Raw genomic sequence first — 23100 nt, 5'->3', positions numbered from 1 at the left:
TCAGCCTTCTCATCTTCCCCCTCCGGGGAAGGCAGGACGGCGCTTTCCAGAGTCTGCTCCAATCTGAAAACCATCCCGGGACAGCACACCCGGCGCCACGCTGCCAGCTGCTTAGGTGGCTTATGGCCACTACCCTGTACAAAACGTCCAAGGACTATGCTGTTAGTGACCCCGTTCCACGGGTGAGGACCCCAAGGCTGAGGAAATGTACATGAGCTGCCCCGTTCACCGAGGAACCACGCCAGGATCCCCGGCCGCCAGCTCTGGCCCCAGCGCCACAGCCGCACACACTGTGGAGCTGCCAGCACCAGGCCTTGGCTCCAGGGCCGGCTCGGCCTCCCACCGTGACCTCTGGTTCCCTCTGTTAGTTGATTCCTCGGCAGAGGGCTGGGCCCAGGAAACGAGCAGGGCCAGGCTGGCGAGCCCAGTGGAGACCACCCTGAGGGCACCCAGGACGGGCCCTGCAGAGTAACTGAGCGGGGGTCAGTCCTCAGGGTCTGGGGAAGCAGGTGAGCCAGGAGGAGCTGGAGTCAGACAGCGCCCCCCCCCACCCCCCGTGCCCCGATCGGTCCAACAGCAGCCGACACCCTCAGCCTCCCTCCTCCCCACTGCCGGCCTTGACCGCAGAAGCCAGGCTCACCAACAGCGCGCGTGGCTCGGGCTCTGCAAAGCAGGAGAGCCGGGCAGGAAAGCCCTCTGTCAGTGTGGGGGACGGAGAGCTGGGCACCGAAAGAGCAAAGCAAAAATCCAAGCTCAGGCACGGCCGCCTTCTCCGAGCTCTTCCTAAACACACCTGTTCCCACGCCCTCCGGGCGACACTGCTGGTAAAAGCGTGTTCTCCGGGTTACGCCCCGAAGCTACGCTATTGGAAAAGCACTTTCACCAGGATATCGAGCTCGTACTACCTCAGAACACAAGGGGTTTGTTGTGGTTGTTGAAGGAGAGGAGATTTACAAAGCTGTGTCTGCTTCAGGTGCATGGCAAGGTGATTCTGTTATATACACACGTGTGTGTGTGTGTGTGTGTAAAGGACAGAATGGACTTCTCTGCAGAACAGATACTGACTCACACATTTTGAAAAACTTCTGGTTTCCAAAGGAGACAGTTTGGGGGGTGGGGGGGTGCGCTGGGAGGGTGGGATGGAAATCCTATAAAATTGGATTGTGACGATCATTGCACAACTACGAATGTAGTAAATTCACTGAGGAATAAAAAAAAAAAAAAAGGACTGGGATTGCCCCAGAGAACTGCATTAAAGAAAAAGAATGTATGTATATAAAGAACACATACACATATCCTTTTTCAGATTCTTTTCCATGATAGGTTATTACAAGATACTGAACACAGCTCCCGTGCCATGGGAATTGTTGGTTATCTCCCCTTATAGACAACGGTGTGTATCTGTTAACCCCAAACTGCTAATTAATCCCTCCCGGGTCCCCTTTGGTAACCATAAGTCTGTTTTCTGGGTCTGTGAGTTTGTTTCTGTTTTGTAAATAAATTCATTGGTGTCTTTCTCTTAGATTCCATGTATAAGCGATATCATATGCTGTTTGTCTCTTTCTGACTTACTTCACTTCGTATGATAACCTCAAGGTCCATCCATTTTGCTACAAATGGCAATATTTCATTCTGCTTTATGGCTAAGTAATATTCCACTGCATATAAATACCATACCTTCTCTAGCCCTTCCTCTGTTTATGCACATTTAGGCGGCTTCCATGTCTTGGCTGTTGTGAACGGTGCTGCAATGAACATAGGGGTGCCTGTAGCTTTTTATATTAGAGTTTTCCTCTCTTCCAGAGAGATGCCCAGGAGTGGTATTTTTTTCTTGTTCATAGACAAATGCTATTATCAGCAAAGGGACAGTGGGTCTACAGAGCCTCACTTAGCCCAACTAACTGTAACATATGCCCACAGAGAAAGTGACTGCACTTAGGAATATTTGAATGAAGACAGCATTTTACTGGGATGTCTCTAAGAGACAACTGTGAACCCAGGGATTACACTCCCAATTTCCATCTTGCACCCAAATTCTTTCCTTCACTTGTGAACCATTTTGGAAGAGAGAAAGCAGCCATGATGCAGCCCAGGATCTTGCATTGCTTTGAAAGTGGACTCTCACATTGCTGGTTGATGAGCTGGGTTTTCAGGCACCAGCAGCCTTCTGTGCTGACAGAGAATGGGGTACTTGGTGCCCAGAGCTGGGGAGAGGCTGCTCATCGACAGGTAAGACCCTGGCAAGGGTGTGGACCAAACTCCTCAGCACTGACATTCACCCAGGGATTCAGAGGACAAGGCGATAGCTGCAGAGGGGACAAAGTGCATCTCCGAGAACTTGCAATTCTCCTTCCAGTTTTATACCCAGCAAAACTGGCCAGTCCTACAAAGCAACTCGCTGCAGCTCTGCCAATACTGGCCAAAAGCTGTAACTGCCTATGCATCTGTCCATTAGACAACTGAGAAACAATGCCCATTCGTAGGTTGGGGAACTGGACCCAGTGAAATAATGGAGCCAGAGCTGCTCACCCCAAGAATAACTCTTTAAAACGTGACACTGAGCACAAGAAGCACAAAAATCATTCTACAAAAGGCTGCTTTTTTACACTTCTCCAAACTGCATGGTAATACTGCATTTTGGTCTTAAAAGCATCCAGTTCAGGACAGTAGTTACCTCTGGGGAAGGAGAGTGGAGACAAAGAGGGGCCATCTGTTGTGGTTTACTTGTCACAGTGGGTGACAGACACATGACATGTGTGGTGCCCTGTCCTCTCTCTATGTCTGCCCCAAATATTTCAGCATAAAATGCTAAGTGTTACTGACAAGAGAGGCCCTGGTTCCAATTCACATTCCCGAGAATAAAGAGCAAGGATTTTTCATGACTGTACCACCTTCTGCTTCACAAATTCACCCAGCTCCTCTGATGGAAGCCCCCCCACCCCTAAGCGACATCATTTTGGGAAACCTTCCCCAAAGGTCCCAACATTTACCTGGAGGCCACCGGTCTGCTGCCACCACCTGCTCTGAGCGCATCTGTCTCCCTGACTGAGAACGTGGTCCTTACAGGAAGCCAAGCACCACGAGGCTAACTGCTGAGTTGTGGCAGCAGCCTCGAGCGCTTCAACAGCAGGTGTAAGCTGCCCTCCAGACAGCAAGGTCTCAGAGCACCATGCATGCAGATGGCACAGGGCCTCCGTAGAGAGGGCCAGGCCAGGAGGGCATCACCGGATGATGCAGCCTTGGGTCTCACCCATCAGGCCACTTAACCTGACTGGCCCCTGGCTTTGCACCTGCTGAAACAACGATGAGGACACTTGACAGCAGAGCATCCATCAGCAGCTACACTCAGGGCTAAAGTAGCAGCATCAGAGCACCGGCTCCTTGCAGGGCAGATACTAAGTAATTTCCACACTCACTGCAGCCCTGCCTGGGTCCCTCCTGCTACTTCTTCATCTATAAGCACATGCGTGTGCACACCTATGTGTGTGCAAGGAATGTGCACACGTGTGTACACATGTGCTGCACGTTACACTTATGTATATGCATATGCCCACACTCACATGTGCGCACACACCCACACTGGAATGTGCACACGTGTGTACACACATGCTCTTATGTGTATGTATGGTTGCATATGCCCACACTCATGTGTGGAACTCATGTGCATCGGTGTGCACAGTTTAGGCACACATGCATACATGTGCACATATGCACGCGTATTGTGCAATGCACATGTCTACACACATGCATGTACACACATGTGCAGACACTTGCTTTCCTCTCTCAAACCAAATCTTTCTCTCAAGAGGTTACTGAGGTACCACGGACATAATACGATCAGTTTCTTTGGGACACTGAACACCTGCTCTCCAGCTCCTGTCAGACTTTTCACTGAACCCGGTGCATAGAGCTAATGATTTTTGTTGCTCTGAGAAGAGGCAGCAGTGAGCCTGACCTCCCGAGGGCCCAACAGCAGCGCCGCCCTGGCTGACGCCTGACCTTGGGTCTCTCTCATGTGCAAGGACGAGGTGTCCGGAGCTGGGGACGACCCCTGCGGGCTGCGTTCACCCCGCTTTCCCCACCACTCACCCTGCCCTGACGGGAGGCAGTCCTGCGGCTGCAGCGATGGGGGTCACAGCGGCTTTGTTTCTGTCGGCTATTTTCCTCCATTCCCCTTCCAGCTCGAACTGGGCTCCAGGGCCTGTGGTGGGGAACCAGGAGGCCCCTCACCCAGGCCTCCAGAGCTCGGACCTCTGACCGGGAGACCCCAGGGCTCTTCCCAGCCTACCTGTGCCCAGGGCGCCCGACGTGCTCTGAGGTCTGAGCCACAGACACAGGGTTTTAGGGACTCTCTCAGCTCATGCAGGGATTTGAGTTTCTTTAGGGCCATAAGTCAGCGACCACGACCAGAGTGAGGCGTGGTGCCCAGTCCATGGGGGCCTCGGGCAAACTGGCCAAAGGGCGGGAGGGAAGGATGGGGAGAGGGGGGAGGGATGAGAGAAGCAGGAGAGAGATGAGAAGGCAGCAGGGAGAGTCCCCACCAGCAGCTTGTGGACGGGCAGTGGGAGGAGGCCGAGCACAGTGTCCAGCATCCGTGGCGACCTGAGAGACGGTGCCTGCGATGGGCCACTCTGCACGGGACTCCGTTTCCTTCAGCCCTCGAGCTGCACTGTGCGTGTAGACAGCCTGCCCCGGCATCGAGGGCATGGGTCTGGCCCCCGCAGACACCACAATCCAGGGACGCTCACCTCCTCGTATAAAATGCAGTACTGGGACCCACGTGAGCCTCCCGTGGACGCAAAGCATCTCCAGGTTACCCACAGCACCTAATCCGATCCCGCGATCTGGAAAAATGCAGTGTGAATCCATATCAATCGTTGCCCGGTTTTCACCAGCAAAAGCCCATCGATGCGTCCCGGGAATGAAAACCGAACCTGGGTAATAAGAGGAGGTCTGACCTTCCTCCTCCTTGTGCTCAGTCCAACCTCACGGGCTCACGGGGCACCAGGGGCAGAGGCCTCGCACCCGGCCCTTCTGACCAGAGCCCCTGCGCCGCGTGGCTGCCACACCTCAGCTCGGGCCGTGAGCAGGGAGCCTGTGCCCGCGCTGGATCTGAGCTGCACCTGGAGACATCTGTGGTGGCTGCAGAGGTGGCAGAGTCAGGTGCGTGGTGAGATGATGGGCAAGGTGACCTTGGGCTCTGTGTTCAGAAGCCCTGCACCAGGTCATCAGCGTCTCGTGGTTCGTGGGCTGCTGGGTTTGGAGAAGGGGGGGACTTTCTGACCCATGAATGCAGCCAAGATGCTATGCCAGGCAGCCGCGGTCGGCAAGGAAGGTCCCCTTGGGTATGCTGGCACTGTGAGGATCCTGAGAGAGTGACCCTCGGAACTGGGCAGAGAACCAGGGCTGTGGGGGCCGGGCTAGAACGGCAGGGGGCAGGGGGAGCAGGAGAGAAGCCGGGATTCCTGTAGCCTTTGGCTCAGCTCAGGGAGCTGCGAGCCGTTCACCTGGCAGCGTGAGGACCTGTAGGCGTCAGCCTCTGGGTCCCCAATGCCCTTAACCTGCCACCCGGGAGCTTGGTTCCCTTCCAGGGGAAGAACTGTCCCACCCCTGGGGCTGCGGGCTCACTGGAGGCATATCAATCACCTGCAAGGTCCAGGGCCCCCCAGCTTCTCCCTGAGGAGGGGGCACAGGCCTTGGAGATGCACCCTCTCAACACCTCGGAGAAGCTGTGCAAGAAGATGGAATTATGAGCAGTTATATGGTCCCTTCTGAGCGGCTGGGCTCAAATTCATGTGTGACAGGAGTTTAAACACCCGCAGTTCCCTCCACCTGCTCCCCCCCACCCCGCAAATCCACTGTGAGCAGATTCCAGATTGCACCTCTGCCAAACAAAAGCACTGTTTGGGACCTGCAAGTGGGAGGCGGAAAGCAGGCGAAATTTAGAGTCAGAACTCGGAGATTCGAGGCTGGTTCAGCCCTGACCTTGGATAAGCACAAAAATGAGAGCAAGAACCCTTTCTAGCTACCGTGGAGTCGGAGCAGAGAGCCAGGGGAGGGAGGCCTTTCGTGATGCTTTGACAAAGCACCACCTGAACGCCTGATGATGATGAAGAGGAAGATGGTGATGGGAGGAGGAGGAAGGGGAGGGAGAATCTTGCAGCATCAAGGAGGCGTGAGGACCCTGAGTTCAAGTCCCGGCCCCTGGACGATGGCCCTGCAACATCCCGCAGCCCCCAAGTCCGCCTCCCAGGGTTTGAAATGGAAATAGGCGAGTGGGATGGAGGCCACGTGAGATCCCTCCACACGCACCTGAGCACGCTGCCTTTCGATCCTGGGGCGAGGCCAGCACCGGCGTGGGTGGGCGGCGGGGGATGCGGGACCCAGGCCGGCTTTGTGAACCTGTCCCCAACCATTTGTGAGCAAAGCAGCCGCCTTCCGCCGGGACCTTTCCAGTCTCAGCATCTCCTCAGCTGGCACGGAGGACCCAGGCCAGTCACCACTGCCCGGCCAGCATGCGCGCGCTCACGGACGGACAGGGACCCCCGTCTCCTCCTGTGGCGTATGATCTAGCCAGGGTCGTAATTGGCACTTCTTTCAACAAGAAAAGATCCATCTACCCTCAGCTTCAGTTTGGAAAAACAAACTGTAATTCCACTGAGAAAACTCGCACTTTGCAAGTCAGTCATGGTCCCCGGTCCTTCCTCCCTGCGGTTGTCGGGCTGAGCAAAGAGCCAGAGGCCCCCTCCTACAGCGGCGCCCTCGCGCGCACACGAGGCCCACGGCACACAGCGGCCCCGCTGTAATTGCTGTGAGAACCGCAACGCCGGCTTTTGAATTTTCTACCGTAATGTTCCATTAACGAAGGGTGTCTTTTTTTGGCATTGAATTTATACCTAATGTGATTCCATTCTGCAATCTTTACATATGCAGATGAGGTATAGCTATAATGTTCCTGATGCAAAAACTGTTTTTGCTAAATCATATCAAAATGTTTCATGGATCACACCAAAAAGTGTTGATATATGGAAACTGCTCTTTTTCAAAAACTGTCTTTAAAGTCCAAATGGTATATTTTGAATTTCTTGTCTCCACACCCCACCCTCCCCAGTATTTGCGGAACGTTGGGAGAAATAAATAATATATTAATGCCACCTCGCCAGGGCACAGGGGCAGGGCGACCGGGATCCTGCGCTCATTTCAACCACCGCTGAGACACAAGGAGGTCAGCGGAGGACCAGGGAGCTGCCGTGGCAGGTGGTTAGCATTTAAAACGTCGGAAATGTCTCCTTGCGTCGCTGTGGGAAAAGGGACAACGGAAATGAGTTTTCTCGGTTAATTACACAAAAGCTCTGTTTCCCACATTCAAAAGCAGGTTGGTGTCACCTGGTCTGGTGCCACAGTTTTAAATGCGTCGAGGGCAAACTGCAAACTCTTCGTCTAAGCACTGCAGCCACAGCTGCTCTGTGATGCGACAGCCACCCGGGCGGGGACAAAAGCTTGGGATCCTGTCTATTTTCACATAACGTTTCTCCTCATTCTTCACGCAGATCGAACCACACAAGATCTGCTGTGTCGGGAGAATGAAGTGTTGCAGGCCTCGCGCACAGAACAACTGACCGGAATGCCAGCACAGTCACAGCAATTAATGTCACGGCAAGGAGGTGCCACGCCTGGATCTCAAGGACCAGCTCCGTGCACCCCCAAAGCAAAGTGGGGGGCAGGCAACACTGTGGGAGGGCTGGGGCCTTCCAGGCAGTCAATCGAGTCGAAGAGGGAGGGTGGGAACAGAACCGGGGGGGGAAGTTAGAAAAAAGGGACACATGCACGCGTGTGCGCGCACACACACACACACACACACACACACACACACACAAGCAAGGGCTCTCTTCTTTCAGATCAGGGCCTCCGTCCGCCCGAGGCTGCCTGACCACCCGCCCGGGATGGAGAAAACCGGCCCCTTGCAGCTGTTGTGGGCAGTTCCAAGTTCAGCCACGGCAGTGTCAATCTGTCACAGGGCTCGGTCCACACGCGCGGGGTCCTGCCCTTCGGAGGCAAAGCCGCACGCCTCCTGCCCAGGAGCATTCCCGGCGGCCTGTGGCTTTGCTTGCACAGAGCACATGCACGAGGTGACCAGAGAGACCAAGCTCTCAGCAGCCGTCCTCCGGGTGACGTGCAATTATTTCTTTCAGCGGATGGCATCAGCCTGCCATTGGCTCTCGCATGCACTCACACACCCTAACAGCCGGCCGACTCGGCCCGGCCCGGGGGCCCGGCGGGACCCCCCCACACGCAGCGCCACTGCGAGGAGGGCCCTGCTGGCTGCGGCTTCCCCGTGGAGTGGGCGAGGGGCCCGCTGAGGAGGTCAGACTCGGAAACTACTTAGTAAGGCTGCCGGCAGGGTGTATTTTCCAGTTCAATCATCTTCCCTAATCAAATAACATCCCTTGATCTTTTCATCAATGCTAAGTGTGTTTTTTAATAGACATGATGGCGTTTGGATGACGTTTAGTTAGTAGACTCGGGATCTGTGGCATTGATTGGATTCTCTGCCCGTCCCTGAAGGCATCGGGGTCCCCTCCAGGCTCCCGAGGTCAGGGCTGTCTGCACAAACGCTCGCTCACCAACCTCTGTGCATCCCGCAGGCGCGACGAGGGAATCCTAAAGACAACTGGAAATTTCCTTCTGCCTCCAGTGCGGATCTGGCAGCCCCGCCGCTAGCATTTCTTATTGTCCCCGATTTACTGCGTTTGCTCTTTCATTAATAATTTAACGTCTAGAAAAAAACAAGCTCTTCAAAGCATAGATGCACAAAAAATCCTTTCAAAGCTAAATAAACTAATTTTGGGGAGTCAGAGTTAAATGTCTTTGTATTTTGAAATGGCAGTTCCGCCATGCAGGCTTAATTAAAGCTACTGGATGTAGAGAAAAGGAAGTTTTGTTGGCGAGCTCACCTCTCCATGCCCTGTCAATTTGAACAGAGCTGGGAATCACCTCCTAATGGCTGAGAACATGTGTACACAGGATCGCATTTTGAATCTAATCGGGCGTCGCGCTCGCACACAGAAGCATTCGTGTTTATTTATATAGACTTAAGCAGTGACGAGGGCCCCTCTCGACAGAGCTCAAATCTGCCGCTTGAAAGCAAAGCCGGTTATCGTCTGGCAGCATTTCTAAAGTTACAACTTAGAGCCCAAACTGTACCAGAGCCCCTTGGCACTCGGAAATTGCCATTTCGACTTAGTGATCAACCTTTGCTTTTGAAGGAGATTATTCAGGATATTGCGATAAACAGACACAGTTTTTCCTCTGCCAACAGAATCTACAGGGACGCGAGTTAGACCCTGCACTCATCACAGCCGAGACCCAAAGGGAGGCTTGAGACTCCAGGTGACACAGGTAGCGGCACACGGTGCCCCTCGTGTGGCTTCTAGACCGGGCTTGTGCCAGGCGTTCACAGCCAGGGTGCCAGGGAAGCGAGAGGTTCTGAGCCCGCACGCTCGCTCAAGCCGTTCCAGGGCAGGGCGGCACCGCCGCTTTCCTGGGCTCCCAGCATCCTGTGCCCCCCTGGGAAGGTGGTCCCCGCCTCCTCCTCCGCTGACCCCATGGCCTGACCTCAGATCTAGATGGCAGCTCCAAATCCAGTTGCCCACGGTGGGTGTTCTCTCGGGCAAAATCTACATAATCTGCTGTCAAAGACTGTCAAACAAATGTTGGACTTCACACCCCCGGTGCTCAAACACCAGAAGGGGAGGAAGACCCGGGGCTAGGAGGAGAAGCAGCGCTGGCGTGGAGGACCTCTGGGAAGGTAAAAATCAGGTGTGTTCTTATGAGACGCACCTGCAAAGTGCTGCCGACGATCGCCCAGAAATCATGTCCCAGGGAGGCGCCTCTCATCACCCCAGCCCAGACAGACAGACAGACACAGAGTTCAGCGGCCAAAGGGGGAAAGTTGGCCGCCGCCGCCGGGTGTTTTGGAAAAGTCTGCATTTGTTTCTCATTGCAGGATGTGCGGGGGAGGGGGGAATGGAGCCAAACAGGAGGAAAGGGTGCGTGGCAGTAACAAATCCCTTTGAAATTAGACTCTTCTGTTCACGGTATTTTTAAGAACAGTCTCGAACTGTTACTCTCAGCAGAGGCATTTATAACCTCCTAGATGAATAAATGACTTTGCTATTTCTCCTTAAGTAATACCCAATTTTAACCCACCCCGTCTTTCGACATTGGGCTAAATGCTGTGATAAAGGACCCACAGCATTTGCAGTTTGCGTGTGTCCTAGGGACTCAGTCTCATCCCAGTAAAATGCATTCAAAACTAAAGAGCGGGTATGTGTTATCTGAGCTCAAATTATTTTTAAAAAGTTCTATTATTTTTTCAAAACTTACCCAGGAAAAGTTTTTAAAGCATTTTTTTTTTTTACTTCCAACAACGTAACGTTTAAAAATTTAGTTATGCCATTAGATTCAAAGATCACTGCATTCTCGCAAAGGTAACGTGCTATTTTGCCTCATTATAATAAACACTAATGTTTTCACAACTGCAACAGTTCCGCTCACATTAGCATATTTTGGCTGAGGTATTGTTTTACTCTGACCTGTATAATAAGTGTCACATTAGCAAGACAACAAATCAAACGTTTGTTAATTTCCCTCGCTTTCCCACACAGCTGGTGGTGTTATCGTGTCACCAGATTTTAATTAATATGATAAGTAACACTTGCAAGACAACAGCCGGATTTTTTTCCCCTCTGTGTGCGTGAGGGGCTGTAAACCTCCTCTGCGTGTGCGTGTGTGTGTACACGCTCACGCGCGCCTGCACACACATGTGTGCAGATGGGAGAAAAGGGGAGGGAACCAAGATATTCACAAGGGCCTTTTGCAGCAAATTCGTCCCTGAAAACATTCACAGCCCCACACAATGCTCTTTCCAAGCAAACCCTCATCACACCATTTTCTCTTGCCCTTCCGGACCCAAGAGGGGCATGCACCGACGCAGAATAAAACTCAGAGAAACAGATAATAAAATGTGCTAATTTTCATACCTGGGGTAGCTGTGTGTTTAAGGTTTTAGCAGTTACAAGAGATACAATACTGCTGTCTTCGGAGAGGCTGAATTTTAATCTCTCCAGCCCCCACGTGAAGAGTAACAGATACAGTTGTGACTCACACCGAGACCTCTGTGAGCGGTCCCTATGCCGAGCGCGGACGCCGCTGCTCTTGGGTAAGTCAAAAGTGCCATCTATTTGCCAAAGCTAGAAATGCAGCCGAACTCAGCACGGAAAATCCCTGCACCCCAGATCCAGCCCTGGAGCATCTAACGCTGCGAACCACAGACTCAGAGGCTGGTTGGCTCAGCAGGGGAGAGACAGGACCAGCATAGCGATGCATAAATGAAAACGCATTCCTGCAACGGCCTCACTGTCAAGTATTTCACCAGGCTGGTGCCAAGACTATTTCAAACCATTTCAATGCATGTTTGAGTAAAAACGACAGCGGAATCTAGTCCCCAAAAATCATGTAACATTTCCTAAGAATGAATGCATCTTGCCTTTCGATTTAAAAAAAAAATGATTGAATAATTTTTAAGAGACTCAGTAGAAATTGTCTCCAATAATATATTAACAGCGGAAACCCTTCAACTAACAGTTGAAGCCGGAGGAAAAAAATGCCAATAAGAAAAGTGGTGTTCAAAATTAGAACTCTCTCTAATGCTTTCTGATGCTGAATATTCTAAAGAGAAAGGAGGCCTCCTTTTCCTGGGCCTGGAAAGAAGGCCCTTTCAGGGAGCTGAAATTCTTCCACGTCTTCTTATTGTTATTTAACGCAAGGTTTTCCCTTATGTTGCAAAATACAAGATTTCTCCCAATGAAGTCCAAACACTAATAGTCCACCTACAAACAATTAAGCCCCAGAAGCAGGATGGCACCAACATCCCCGGAACGGTTTTCTCCTTCATAAGGAGGGTTAAGCACAGAAGCAATTTCCACACACGCAGGCGTTTGCTGAAGGGCGAGGCAGGCAGACCCAAGCCTAGTCCTGCACTGGCATCCATGCTCCCCCCGCCCCCGCGCCCCAACAAAGCCACTAAGGAAATGGGTGGCCCAGAAGCAAACCTTCCTGCCTTCAACCCGGCGTGTAAAAACAGGCTCAGGTTTTAGGTCAATGTCTAAACGGCTTTCTCTGCAGGTCTGTCCATGCGGATCCCCCATGAACGTGGACTAGAGGGTCTGCCGGAAAACCACCCCCATGGGCTGACCGGTCCGAAATCAACCTGGGGAAAATCCACCTATGAATTCAGAAAGCAGAGGGGTCCTGGGGACCCCTGCCAAGCCAGGGCCAGAGTCTGCCGGCTGCAGGGAAGCAGAGAGCCCACCCCCACCCCCGGGGCACACTGCACAGCAGGAGCCCTTCTCCCTGGTCCTCGGCATGCCCTGTGGGTGGAGTGCTTTCCAGAAAGATGCCAGGGCCTCTTCTCCTGGGGGAGCGGCCAGGAGAGCAGAAGACAGACGGACCCCAAGGTGCCGGTCACTGGGCTGCGGTGTTCAGTCCCACCCAGACGTCCCCGGCGCCAAAACGAACCTCCCCTTGGCCTTTGGTCCACCTGCCAGCTCAGCCAAGGGCGAGCCGCCTCGGCCAACAGGAGAGCTGGCCAGGAAGCATCTGACCGGCGGCTTACCCTCTGCTGCTTTAGCAGCAAGAGGCCCTGGCTCGTTCCACCCTCACTCCCAGCCCAGCCAAGGAGCGGCCCAGGGGCAGGATGGCCCGAGGGCTTCCAGGGGTCCCGGGGTGCTTGTTCTGGCCCAAGGTGACCACCTGGGGGCTCCCCCACAGGCTGGGGCTCCGGCGGTTTCTACAAGTAGGAGCCTGGCGCCCCAGAAGCCCAGAAGCGAAGGACCCTTGTGTGGCAAAGGGCCGTGACTCTTAGGAGACCTGAGGAGACCTGAGTCAGGACGCCGGCAAGGCCCTCCCAGGCCACAGCCGCAGCAAAGGCAGCCCTGACTCCAGGGGGAAGGCGCTTTGTCGGGTTCCAAAACATTTTCACCAAATAGGGGCAGAAGAGAGCTGCTGTGGGCAGTGTGCTAAGAAGAAAGAGGGCAGTGGATGTAGGTAAGGCGGGCGGGTGGCAGGGGGGAATGAAGGCGGGAGGGAGGGAGGGGTGGACTCAAGCCAAAAATTGCCAGAATCTGTTCAAAGTGGCAGAGTATAAACTAAAATGATAAACTTGCCTATCTTCCAAAAGAGGATTTGGAATCTGTAAAGCACCCCACTCACTCAGCAGCGCCCCGAAAATCTCTCTCTCTCTCTCTCTCACACACACCCACACCCACACCCACCCACACCCACACTGCAGAATAACCAGGACGGGTGGCGTTTTCACTGTCCTGCCACTGAGCATCCGTGCTCACAGACAGCTGCTCTGTCCCTGCCCTACCTTGCTGGTGCAGGGGAGCTGGCGTCAAGGTTGCAGGCAGTAGCAGAAACCACGTCCCCTATGGTAATATTTTTGGCCTCACCCACGGCACATGGACATTCCCAAGCCCTGGGCCATGCAGTGGCAGTGCTGGATCCTAAACCTGCTTCACCACAACAGAACTCTCAGAACATTATTTTAAATTAAACGTAGGACTCCATCAGTTACAAGATACACCAATTTTCTTGTGTCTCACCAGGAAGGAAAATGCAGCCAGTTGTGATTATAAGGTGCCACGGATGGTAAGGTGCATCTGATTTCTAAGCTGTTAAAGGTGAAAAATATCCACTTTCGGGTAAATGAGGTCTGAGCGAGAAAGCACTGCCCTCCTCAGATATGCTACTAACGTCGGAGAAAATTCAAAGGAAAGTCTAAAGACGTGTGTAACCTATTGATTCACTTTCCATAGATTGGGGAGACAACCAGAAAAAAATTAATTTGATTTTTAAAAATCCCCCATTTCAAAACGTAAAGTTCAAAGTTCATCCCAAGTGCGGCACTTTCGGTCACATCGGCCCCGCGGACAGGCCAGGAGGACAGTGGCGCCCGAAGGACACAGGCCCGTGACACTGCCCCCCTCCCCCACTGCCCCTCCTACGTCTTGTCCCGTGTGGAGGGGCAGCAGGTGGGAGAAGGAAGGAGGGAGCAGAGCCGAGCAGCAAAGGCCACTGCCTGGATCTGACGCCCCCCACAGCTGTTCCGGCGCCAAGACAACCACAAGGGAGCGGTGGGCCAGAGCTGAAACCTCCCAGGAGCACCAAGAGGCACCTGCCCACCAGGGCGGCGGATGCTGCCTGCGGCGGGCGGAAGGTTGTCCCCCTCCGCCGAGGACGGACTCGGGGCCGCGTGCCGTCGCGCACCAGCAGGGTTAGTAAAGGATTCAGGCAAGCGGTTCTCACTCAGCAGTTGGTTTATTGCGCTTGCGATGGTTAAATTCCTGCAAAATTTCACTTGCAACAAGGGTCCTGGGGCTCTCCGTGGTCTGCCGGCTGACCCATCAGGCTGTTGCTGGCGTCCACGAGGCGCTGGCTTTGGTGATCCGGCCTGCAGCTCCCGGGACACGGAGCCCAGATGTACTGAGCGCCCGGCCAGCCCTGGTGGGCAGCTAGATTCTGTACCTGTGCCCTGGGTCTGCGGCCACAGCCGAGAGGAGGAACCAGGCCGCCGCCCCTTCCAGGCATGGCCTCCGGCACACGGCCTGTTCTAGGGGACATGGCCATTCTTATTTTCTGCTGGAAGCTATGTTTTCTCAAGCCCCCCTCACGCCGATCGCTCTTTATAAAATACCCAGTGAGGAAGCAGAGAGAGGGAGGAGGACCAGACAGGGGGAGGCAGAGAGCAGGTCCTTCCGTTCAACCCGAACCCCGTTCACCTGTAAGAGGCGGGCCATAAAGAGCCGAGGACCGTGCAGCCTCCCCGTTGAAGCCTTCTTGTTCTCATGAACAGGCCTGGCATTGTTCATTCCCCGGACCCTTCCGTTCAGCTCTGAGCACCAGAAATAAAAGGACTTTTCCCACTTGCATTAGGCCACTTGCTTCTGCTCATTCTCGTGATTACACTGGGATTGGACATATCATTAATCTCACTTCTCGCGCCCAGTTTATTTCAAACGCACAGGAGGTGGGTTACCATCCCGGGGGCCCAGGAAAGGCACGCCTTCCTCATGGCTGTGCTGCCAGGGCAGCCTTCGGGGACCGTGGCAGCCGTGCCCGTGAACCCACAATTCCGGCCGTTCCAGGTGCTTTCTGTCTCAGAGCCCACCCCCGAGACCACCCTCGGCCGCCGGCGGCTCCATTTGGCTCCCGTCCCCTGCAAGTTCCATTTTGTACAGACGCTCTCATAAATTTCTGCTCATTCCTGGGCAAAAGCCACCAAAGGGTATAGAAAGATATCTGGGAGTCTGGGTGAAGATCAATTCTCAGAGCTTTGCAAACTGTAAGTGGGTCAGGTCAGAGGCTACAGAGGGAGCAACAGCCAAGCCGCAGTGCTTCTGGGGGTGGGGGTGGCTTATAGGACTGGAGAGAGAGGTGGTCCCTCTGAACCCCTCCTCCACAAGTCTGCTGCTGAGGGGAGCAAGGGGGACACCCCCACGGGGCGTGAGGACGCAGGAACATCCCAGTGTGATGACCAGGCCTCCAGCATGCGGCACGATGGACACGAGGACCCCAGACACTGCCCTGACCACCCACCACCACGGTCACCACACCTTCCTGTGGCCGTGCTGGGGACCAGCGCGGCTGTGGGTGTGCTAGGCATAGACAGGAGCCCAGACACGACTGTGGGCAGTGTCGTCATCTGCAACATGCAGTGAGTACAACCCCGACAGACGTCTGAGAACTATGTGCCAAAGCTGGATAGACTCCTGCTCAAGACTTCAAAGAAAGCCTGTGGAACCTGGGGAGCTTGAGTGGCACGAGGAGAAGAGAGTCACATCCAGTGAAAGGCTGAGAAAATTATCATCGAATACTGTCTCCTTTTCATTCACTGTCAACCATCCATCCACACACCCACCTGCCTGCTCATCTGCCCATCCACCCACACATCCATCCATCCACCTTCCCATCCATCCACCCATCATCCATCCATCCATCCGCCTACCCACCCATCCATCCATCATCCATCCATCCATCCATCCGCCTACCCACCCATCCATCCATCATCCATCCATCCATCCATCCGCCTACCTACCCACCCATCCATCCATCAACCATCCATCCATCCATCCGCCTACCCATCCATCCATCCATCATCCATCCATCCATCATCCATCCATCTATCCATCCATCCATCATCCATCCATCCATCATCCATCCATCCACCCACCCATCCATCCATCCATCATCCATCCATCCATCCATCCATGATCCATCCATCCACCCACCCATCCATCCATCCATCATCCATCCATCCATCCATCCGCCTACCCACCCATCCATCCATCCATCATCCATCCATCTATCCACCCACCGACCTATCCATCCATCCGTCTATCCATCCATCCATCCACCTACCCATCCATCATCCATCAATCATCAATCCATCCACTCACCCACCCACCTGCTCATCTGCCCATCCATCCACACATCCATCCATCTACCCATCTACCCACCCATTTATCCATCCGTCTATACCTTCATCTATCTACCCATCCATTCATCTGTCCATCTACCCATCCATCCATCCATCCATCCAACAAACATTTACTGAGCAGCTCCCAAGTGCCGGGCCTTGTGCTCACTACTGGGATAGAAACAAGCAAAGTAGGCAGAACCCTTGCCTTCATGGAGTTTACCATCTAGTAGGAGAGCCAGAAAATAACCACATTTGCACTGACAAATGGGATGTGTGCTGAAGGGGAGGAACGGGCAACGTGAAGGCACACGGTCATGTCCGGTTCCGGGCGCCTGAGAAGCCTTCTCAGAGAAGCAGGCTGAGGCTGAGAGGGGCTGGAAGGATGGAGGGGCTGGGGGAAGGGGCGAGAGGAGGCAGGGAGGCTGAGAAGTGGAGGGACGTTCCTGTGCCCTGTTAATTTCCTGGGCCGCCGTGACAAATGGTCACAGACTGGTGGCTGACAGCCGAAAGCTGCAGTCTTGTGGCTCTGGGGCCCAAGTCTGAGATGAGGGGTCATGGGGTTGGCCCCTAGCTTCTTACTCCCATGATGCCGGCCTCGGTGGGTGCCCCTGGCCTGGCTCCCGGGGACACATCCCGCCACTCGGTCTCCACGGCCTGTGTCTCTGGGTCCAAATCTCTCTCCCCTTGCAAGGACATCCGTCGCTGCGTGTGTCCGCAGTGCAGTGGGGTTCACATCAGCCTCGTACTCCCACAAAGGGCCTTGTCCGTGTGAGGCTGCGTGTGCAGGTTCCGGGGGCTGGGACCTCAACATGCCTTCTTAGGGGACATGATTCAACCCCCAACAGCTGGAGAGAGATGGAGATGGGGGGGTGGCCTAGAGAGGGGCTGGGGAGAGGGAGGCGGTCTGGGAGGCCCAGCGTGGCTCAGGAGAGCGTCCTGGTCTCACGTGTCCCTGGGGCACCTGTGTGTGGCGGCACGGCGCCCAGAGCGGGGAGACGATGGTCAGCACGCAGGCGGCAATCAGAGGTCCGAGGAGAGTCACACTGGCCTGGAGTGGGGAGGGTGGTGTCCTGGGAGCAGGCTCGGGAGGTTGGGGCGAGGACCGGGGAGGCCGGGAGCGCTGGCCAGGGGCCGTGGGGGCCACTGCAAGGGTTTGAAAGGGAGCTGGGGCTACGGCTCTGGGGAAGGGAGGAAGCAGGTGGAGGCTGCAGGCAGAGGCGGGAAGGGGACAAGGTCTTGGGCGGACAGGCCCCACTGCCCCCGAGACCCCCGAGGCGCAGCGTCTGCCCTGGAGAGGCCCAGAGAGCGCATGGCACCGTGTCCTGCCTTCGCAGGACTTTGCTGGAGCAGAAGGGGCACGCGGCCAGGCAGGAGGGCCCGGGACAGGGAGGGGTCATGGCTAAGGGCCCCCAAAGCAGGGTCTCCCCGGGGCAGGGCCTGAGCAGCCTGTGACCGGGTGAAGTATTAACCCCGAGAAGAACCTGGAGCTTTCCACACCGTCTCCCCCTGGATGCTGATGTGCCCCGACCGTGTGAGCCCTCCACCGTTCCAGAACCCGCTCCTGAACCCAGGCCGAGGGGTCGCCGAAACCCACAACGGGGTCTGAAGGCTGGCATGACCACTGCCAGGCCTCTGACCAGAGCTGCTTGTGGGCGCGACCCCTGCCTGGGTTCCGGGGCGGGGGCTGGAGAAGAGGGGCTCCTGCGGCTCCAAGGCCGAGCTTCCCGGCTGCCCTCCAAGGACGCACCCTCCTCCGGCCGCACCTCCTGATGCTTTGCACACCTCCTGGTCCCCATCCTTCCCGCAGAAAGCCATCCAGCTCCTGGATTTTCCTCCCTGCTGAGTGGAACAATGAGGTGGCTTTTTCTTCTTCATCATTATTTCAAATGTTTTTCACAAGCTTGATTTTACAAAAGGAAAATCCCCACCATATTTTCAGTCTGATTATCAGATGACGGTGGACACGTCAGATTTGATAAGAGTCACTCAAGGAGCTGCCGGCTCTTGTGCATAACAGCGCCTCCAATTATCAGACACTCCTAAACTGCTATTGATCCCGCTCCCGTTGGGCGATAACCAAGCATTTTCCACTTCCTTTAAGTGCTGTTAGCTAGAGACTCCCGTCCATGGAAAAGCAGTAGACTTCCCTTAAACACAGCTCAATACAATAAATAGCACCCACTGCGAGTTCAGAGTTCTTTCATCTCAGTGAAACAAATAACTCCCCGGCACAAACACACAGACTTGCTCATCGCAAGGGGTTTATTACCAAACTGGCTCCTGGGGAGGTCATTTAATACGTAACCTCGGCTGCCACCCACAGGTGCAGAGTTCACCCCCTTGGCTTTCGGGGGTTTGTAAGTGGGGATAGAAAGACGGGGAGCGGGGGGAGGCGGTAAAGGGAGTGACGGTTGTTAACCATTAGAGGGGGCTTTCTTACAACTGTCGGCAACATCCTTCCAGCTCCGGCGCAGTGCGCACGGTCTCCTGTGGGACGGCAGGGCTTGCAGATCTGAGCAGAGTCCTGGTCAAGCGAACCTCTCTGCGAGGCCGGCTTGCTGGGCTGTGGTCCCAAAAGATGCGGACCTGTGACCGCTTCTCTCCTGGGTACATGGCTCTGCTGGTGACAAATGGGTGCGTTTGTCCTGAGGGACCAAGCCTTTGTTGAGGGTCCAGGGCACAACCAAGAAACTGACGAACAAGGAAATCAGCGTGAAACTGCAAAACTAATCTCTCGGCACCATCGGTAGTTACAGCCAAGGGGCTGCCCGCAGAGCCGCGGGGTCGGGTCGAATGACCTGAGAAGTCGATGAAAAGTGGTCTCCGTTATTTATTTTGCTGTAATTCCTCCCAGTGTGAATGGGTTCACAGTCCATTGTACGGAAATAAAAGCCTGGAATTTCTTCACACAAAGGCGCCGGCATCCTCCCAAGACAAGTCACCCGCCCGGTGGAGCCCTGCACCCTTGGCCCCCCTGCCCCAACGTGCTCGGCGTGTGCAGAAAGGAGCTGCGCTCGGGGGATGGACCCCACAATGCCCGCGCCCCAAGGTGCCATGGGCATGGGGCTCTGAAGGAAAGAGGGACGGGGTGGGAGCGAAGCTGCAGATGAAGACCTGTCATTACCAAGCTGCCTGCAGCATCAGAGTCCCTCTCTGCTACCCGGCCAGGCAGGGCTGGCTGCCGGGGTCACAGAGGCTCACCCCCAGTCCTGTCTCTCGGTGACTTGCAGTTGAGATGTGGGGCTAGACAGGTGAGAGGCAGTGGCACAGGGGCAGTGGCACAGGAGGCTGGCCAGGAGGCGCCTGCACACGGAGACCCAGGTGCTGAGCCTTGCAGAGCCAGGGCAGTTAGCCAGGTGGCAGAGCTGGAGCCCCTGTGGGACGGCACCTGAGAGGGCAGCGAGGAGAGGGAGGCACCGTGTTCATGACTCAGGTGGATGCTTGTGCATCCAGGCTCAGGGCGGCAGCATCCGTGCCAGCCAGGGGAGGGGACAACCCAAGTGCCCACCATCAGATGACGGACAACAGCATGGTCCAGCCACATGATGGGCTGTTGGTCAGCCTCGAAAAGGAAAGGAATTCTGACAGCTGCTACAACGGGGATGACCCCTGAGGACAACATGCTGAGTGAAATAGGCCAGACACGGAAGTGGAGTCAGCACCGCCTGCCTCCACTCACACGAGACACGGAGTGGTCAAGGCGGCAGAGGCACGGGGTGGATGGAGGTCACGGGGACGGGGGGAGGGACGGGCGGTTTGGGAGAACGGAGACAGCGCGGGGGTGATGGCACCGCAACGTGAATGCACTCGATGCCCCCAAAATGCACCCCTAAAAATGGTGAGGATGGCGCGTTTTATGTGTGTTTTATCACAATTAAAACAAAGAATCTGCAGGCATCTGGGGCGTCAGGAAGTGCAGCAGAGTTTGAACTGGGGCGGAAGGACGTGCCACTTTGATTTGTCAAGGGTGCCCTGACTTCTCCCGGATGGGAGGGCCAGCTGGAGGGCAGGGAGCTGAGCAGCTCTGGGCATCAGAGGTGGGGATGCCTTGAACTTGAGCTGCCCTGGCGCGTCCTCCAGGATGCAGCAGAGATGGTGGGGGTTGGGGGCAGTCCCAATACAAATGCCAAGTGTATGCCAAGGGCTGCCCACGTGCTAGGCTCTGGGGCCACCAGCAGACAGTGGAGAGACAGTCACACCCCCGGACGCCTGGACGGGGGAGGACTCTGCTGAGGTAAGAGCAACACGCGCTCCAAGGGCCGGGGCCGGCGGCTCTGAACACGTCAGGAGAGGGGCACTCTGCAGATGGCCGGGCGGCTTTTCTATTTGATTTGTTCTGACTGACCTCTGTGATAGATTTTTTTTAGTGAAGTACAGTTGATTGCAATGTGTGTTCATCTCAGGTGTACAGCAAAGCGATTCCGTTTTTCATATATTGTCTTTTTTTCCATTGTAAATATTAGGAGATACTGAGCAGAGTCCCCTGGGCTATACAGTGGGGTCTTGTTTTTACCTATTTTATTTATAGTCATGTGTATCTGTTCATCCCAAACTCCTAGGTTTTCCCTGCCCTGTCCCCGTTGGCAACTACAAGTTCATTTTCTATGTCTGTGAGTTTGCTTCTGCTTTGTAAAGAAGTTCACTTTTGTCATTTTTTAAGATCCCACAGGCAAGGGATCTCATATGCTATTTGTCTCTGTCTGACTTGCTTCACTTAGTGTGACAATCCCTAGGTCCATCCATGTTGCTGCAAATGACATTCTTTCTTTACGGTTGAGCAATATTCCACTGCGTCTATGGACCACCTCTTCTTTTCCTCTGTTGATGGACATTGAGGTTGTTTCCACATCTTGGCTACTGCAGGTAGTGCTGCGATGGACACCCTGGGGCGCATGGATGTTTTCAAATTAAAGTTTTAACCTTTTCTGGATAGATGCCCAGGAGTGGGATTGCAGGACAATAGGGTAACTCTATTTTTAGTATTTTAAGGAACCTCCACATCGTTCCCCATAACAGCTGCTGTAAGACATTTTAAACCCGTGAATTTGCATGCCTCCAGGGTTGGCAGTGCTTCTACAGCATCCAGCATCTTCAGTAACCTGGGCTGCATTCATGCCAAGGAGCGCCAAGAAGCAGGGGCCGTCCTTACCAACTAGTCCTGTCTCCGGCTTTCCTGTATCTTAGTGAGGAGAACAGGTCCTGGAAAACAGAACTTCACTCCAACCAGAAAGAAAGAAAATCCGTAGTGACCTCACACTTACAGGTGTCAGACTGACAGAGTCGTGGTTTTGTAGGCCAGAGGGCATCAAACGCCGCCAACTCCCCAAGCTAAAACCTGTACCTAACGTGTGTTAACAAGGTACTTGCAGTTCCTTCTATCGTTCAAATCCAGGTCTCCCCATCAAACAGGTTTTTATCTTCTTAGATTCTAACATAAAATTAGCGTTTTGAAGCATTTTCGTTCAGACTCAAGACAGGACAAGGGAGGTAAAGAAGCCAGTCCCTGCGCCCAGGTCTCACCTTAAAAGGAAGCAAGTTCTCGGTGCCTGTAAAAGCCCAAACGAGGACAGCTCCAGAAGATAACCCCCAAAACGCGACACCACAATTGCACGGCCTCTGAGCTCCAAGGGACAAGTCTCACCGGGGCGGGAAGCAGCGCCGGGAGGTTCCCTGCTCTCCAGGTGCACTTGAGGCTCCTGGGCAGACCGGGGCTTCAGCAAGCTTGAGGTTCAGGAGAGGAAGCGACAGCACCCCCACGCCACCCCCCGACCCCCCGCCCAGGCATCCGAGGACCAAGCATCCTGGCCGAATGGGGGTCTGCGCGGTGCTCGCCCCGCATTGCCCGCTGCATGCCGCCTTTCAGTGCAAACACCCACCTATTCAACGGCAAATGAATGAATGATGAGCATGCACAAATTTCAACGTTTTCTGGAAAACACTGTGTACTTCCTGCACTTCCAAAAATCTTGAACTCTTGGGGACTGATTGAAGTGAAAATAAAAGAAAGTACGTCTCACTCTCAGTGAGTGTGGGCAAGTGGGAGCGGGGGGGCTGAGCGCGAAGTGACTGACGAGGAAAGAGAGGAGCTTAAATGGCTCGTTTGCATCCGCGCCTGAAATAGCTGCAGGTTGCTAGGTGCCCCAGCTGGCGCAGCCGGGAAAGAGGCCGCCAGCAAACCACATGCCTGCGCAAGAGATGCTGGCTTCGGCACAGGGACACACGGACGCCCGTTGGCAAGAGGAGCGGAAAGAAGGGGAGTGGGCAAGACAGAGCTTTCCAAACGGACGCCGGGGTCACCCCCTCCGAACTGAGACAATAGCGAAGCTCTGAGACCACCCATCCTCTGACCCAGGCTCACTGGGTTCACCTCTCGGGCCCGTCTCTTCCCCGGGGGGACGGGGTGACTCACGGCAGGGGAAGGTCGGGAAGGCGTCTCCCCAGATCAAGCCTCTGATACAACAGAACCTCAGTGCCTGTAGCCCAAACGACACTCGGTCCCGGGGGGAAGGCAGGTCCCAGCTGAGCCTGGCCCCCGGGGCAGGTCTTGGGCCTGTGCC

The sequence above is a fragment of the Phacochoerus africanus genome, chromosome 13 (assembly GCF_016906955.1).
Source record: "Phacochoerus africanus isolate WHEZ1 chromosome 13, ROS_Pafr_v1, whole genome shotgun sequence".
Taxonomy (NCBI): domain Eukaryota; kingdom Metazoa; phylum Chordata; class Mammalia; order Artiodactyla; family Suidae; genus Phacochoerus; species Phacochoerus africanus.
The sequence above is the reverse complement of the archived record's forward strand: the minus strand, read 5'-3'. Positions refer to the sequence as shown.